We start from the raw sequence: 4,316 nt of genomic DNA on the forward strand, positions 1-4,316 counted from the left end.
GATTTTTTGAAAACGCGTTTTACGAGCCATTGTTTCGAGCTTTCCGAAAAACTTCACATGCGGTTTGCGGCACTGATTTTTTTTTTTTTTTTGCGCCAAAAGTGTTTTGGCGGAAGACTTCTTGCTTTGGATAGATAGCCCTCGATTTTTTTCATTCAAATCGCAGAGGGTCAAGCGTCAAGGATGGGACAGTTGGCGTAAATGCAGAAAAATCACAAGGCGGGACGCACATCTTGCTACGGCGGCCATATTGTTTTTATTTTTGTTTACGTAAAAATTAAAATCATGCTTTGAAATAAAATTTAAAAAAAAAACGAGCATAGGTTTCCAGCTCACGTAATTGCATTGTTCTATATTTAGTATTCTCCGAAAGCGGTCGAGTGGAAGTGGCGATTTCAATAGCCTCACACACTGCAGCTGAGGGATGTTGAACACAGGCCTAACACTACAAAATCAAACGGCATTAACCCTTTCGGCACTGGCGTTGATTGAACTATACTTAACTCTCAAGCGATTCAAGAGTTTGAAAGATAAATCTCAAGTGGGGGCACTTGCAAGGGGTGTCCCCCCCCCCCAGCCTGAACACAAGGGGGGTCAGGAACCGCCCCCCCCCTCCCGCCCCCTGTAATTAACGGCAGCGCGTGGAATGAGCCATATATGACTTTTATATTGCCCAGTACAGTCGTTTTATAGCGTCAATTCAGCTTTTCTAGCTTATTTGTTGCTGCAGCTATCCGTGCGTATGCCGTAAATGTTTTCTCGATGCTCGCCAGCGACAGGCACCTTGAGACTTCGTGAGCCTTGAAGCGCCAGCCATCAGCAAGTCGAAGTACGCGCCAAATCGAACACTATAGAATGGTCCCAGCGCGATGGCGCCATGCTGCGGAGACTGGCGCTAGGTTGGCTGCGCGCCATTATGTTAGATGGCTCCAAATTCGAAGTCTAAGAGGGAGCGCAAACGACCGTCGCGCATTTCATAGTCGACATCTTGAACAATACGGAATTTCCGAACATCTGAGTAGGCCTGGGAAATACAGAAAAGGCCTCCCACACCCATATGTGGTTGAAGAGTCGCACAGAGGTGATAACGGCCGTATATGACACTCTGAAACACTTGCTGAAGTCTTTTTTCTTACAATGGGCGTATTTGGTCCAAACGCACTTAACGTCGCACGCAAAGTCGCCATCGCGTTCTTCCCAATGCTCACGTTAGGTTAGTTAGGTCTCAAGTAGGGGTGTGCGAATATTCGTCGAATATTACATTCGAAATATTCGTATTCGATTCGAAAATCGTGTATTCGAAAAGTTTCGGATATTCGATAACTTCGAAAATTCGAATATGTGATTCGATTATCATGCATAAAATAACTCGTATTCCACATTTCTGCTGCGTTCGTATAGCTAAAAACGTTGCCGAGAGGAGCGATATACATCGTAAGTACACGGGGGCACGATATCTGCCTGCGACGAGCGCCGCAATACGTATGATTTATTGCTGGTGCATCTCCGACGTGCAGCGCTGTTGGCGATCATGTAACCATACATTTTCAATATTATGCGGCCGTAACGTGCCGCACTACCACTCGTTCACTATGCGGGACCACTTCTGAAGAAAGACAGTGACCCATGTGACTGGTGGCGGGCTGTAGGCACCTTCAGATACCCCAGTCTGGCAATTCTTTGCCCCTTTTCAGTGGCAGGGGAGCGTGGGGTTCTCTGTTAGAAGGAAGCACCTGCTGCCTGATCATGTAGAGCAACTCATATTTCTTCATGATAACATCTAGTCATTACTTTCATTGTGCCGTGATATTTGCTTGTGTTGTGATGTGCATTGTGCTAGCCTGGACATTGTGTTCTGGAGATAGCAGTGTATGTTGTGTTGCCAGTCAGGGTGTTAATGTTTTTTTTTTTTTTTTTCTTTTCAAATAGCTACATGTTAAATAAAATATTGTTACTGTGGAGGCATTTTCCCTTTGATATTCGATATTCGAAGGTGGATATTCGTATTCGAAAAATTTGATATTCGCACACCCCTAGTCTCAAGTCAAAGGGGGAGGCGGTCCATTTCCGTCGATTTCGCAATCGCACTGTTTACCATTAGAAGAGGAAACAAAGGTTAAACTTAACTTTGCGCTGAAGTTCCAACACAGGTACTTCATTGTGACGCATTTTTGCCACGTTAGATCAAGGAAAGTTAAAGGAGTCCTAACAGCGAAATTTTTGTTTGTGACTTTTTTACTGGGTGTGTCTGCAGATAAGATCGAACACGAGGTCCTGGTCACCATTCCTGATTTTGATGAAATTTACTGTAGGTCTAGGCATTACACCCAGAACAATGGTTTCGCAGTTAGTTTAGCGAAAAAAATTTTTTTCGCCTGAAAAAAAAAATATACAAATTTTGGCCGCTAAAAACGCTCTTCCGCCAATTTCGCGGTTTCTGAATTTTGAGCGCACCTAGGGAAAAAACGGTGCACTTCTTCGTCATAATATTTATTCCCCTTAAAGAACAAGTGAAATACAATCTTATGAGTCTATTATTTCCCTTGCTTGTCGAAGCACTTTTGACGAAAAAAAATCACAAACTTGGCATATTGCACAGAATACCTGTATTTCAGGAATTTATTGCAGCAAGCAAGTTAAAGTGAGGATGATAAAAATCGGTACATATTAACTTTGATACTTTCGCTTTCTTGTAAAATAATTTGCGTGGTTTTATCGCGTTCCGTTTTACTCGATAAGTGGGCTGAAATGTAAGTGATTTACCAAAAACGCCGAACTTTGAAAATGATTTTCTCAAAACGGCCATCTTTAATTTTTTTAAAAATTCCTCTGATTGAAGTCAAGGACGTCGTCTACCATTCTGCAGAAAAAAACGTTGCATTATTTTGGTTGCTAACACGTTATAGTGCGTCAAATGTGACCATGCCAGCCTAGCGTCCGCGTCGTTCGTTATGTGCTGAAACTCGGATATAAATTGCTAAAAATACTTGTACGTGACATAATCACAAATCAGAAGCTCCACAGTGTGTGTGTGTCATGGTTCAGCAAGCTTTCTCTTGCGATCAGTCGCTTGACAAACCCGCAGCAGCGGCCGCTCGATGCTGCGGGCACTCACATTACATGAGTGCCGCGCCGACTGCGGATGAGCTCCGCTTGCGCGCCAAACTACGCTCAGAGGACAAACGAGAGAAGGAATGCACCACTGTGAAATTTAAAGGCCGTTAAGTGCCAACAAATGTCATAATATGCAACGAAAACTCTGCCGGCAATTTCCCAGTGAGCGCCTTCAATACAGCAAGCAATGGAACATCTGCTGCATCAGCAGAGACTGTGCTCTGGGCAGCACCAAAGGAAACTTATGCGACAGTGTACCCTTGCGCCATAAAACACCGTGCATCATCTGGATGCTGTGCATCACTTTTTTTTTACAAATGTTCAGCGCAATAGTCAGCCTGCTCGGAAAATGCAGGCTTGCCACTGCAATGGCTCCCCCGTGAAAACTGCACAAAATGTGCGATACAGTAAACAAATATGTTCCATTTGGCTACTTCGTACAAACATCAGAGATAGTCATAACGTAGTTCAGCGCAAAAAACAGGCAACAGACGAGTGAGAGGACAAGGACACAGCGCTGTGTCCTTGTCCTCTCACTCGTCTGTTGCCTGTTTTTTGCGCTGAACTACGTTATGACTGACTCGTTCCAACTCGCCCAACAAGCAACGTTGCTAAGTTACATCAGAGATAGTCACAACTTGGCACTCCAAGCAGTTCATCAGTGTTGAATTCCACGAACTGCTCATTTGCTCCATTGGTGCTACGGTGTGAATAGCTACTCGGAAGCAAGTGGCGTATGTATGATTCAAGAGGGATTTTCCCATCTGTACAACTAAATTTCTGTGATGTATCATGGCAGCTGTAGCTTTCATCTGTTTACGTTTAGAGTTAAGTATTAGAATTGACTAGATATGAATAAGCTATTTCACAATGCCAGCTGCTTGGAGTATCTAACATTACATGCATTTGCTTGTGCTGCAAGCAATCCTATTTGTCGCAATGTCAGTGAATTTTGGCTGGTCATATGTTTGTGCGACCACAGTGCACTTCTTGTTCCTAAGCCACTGAGGTGCCTTTTAATGATGCCTGTACAATAACTTTTTTTTTGTAGTGTAGAAAGACCGAGACCACGCAAAGTGTACTTCATCTCCTGTACTGTAACATTAGAGAAATCTCGAATTAGTGACATAGCTGAGCACACTTTTCATTAATGTCATCACCGATACACTAAGCACAGCACCGAGTAAGACAGAGCCCCCATA

Source organism: Rhipicephalus sanguineus, chromosome 5 (assembly GCF_013339695.2).
Source record: "Rhipicephalus sanguineus isolate Rsan-2018 chromosome 5, BIME_Rsan_1.4, whole genome shotgun sequence".
NCBI lineage: Eukaryota > Metazoa > Arthropoda > Arachnida > Ixodida > Ixodidae > Rhipicephalus > Rhipicephalus sanguineus.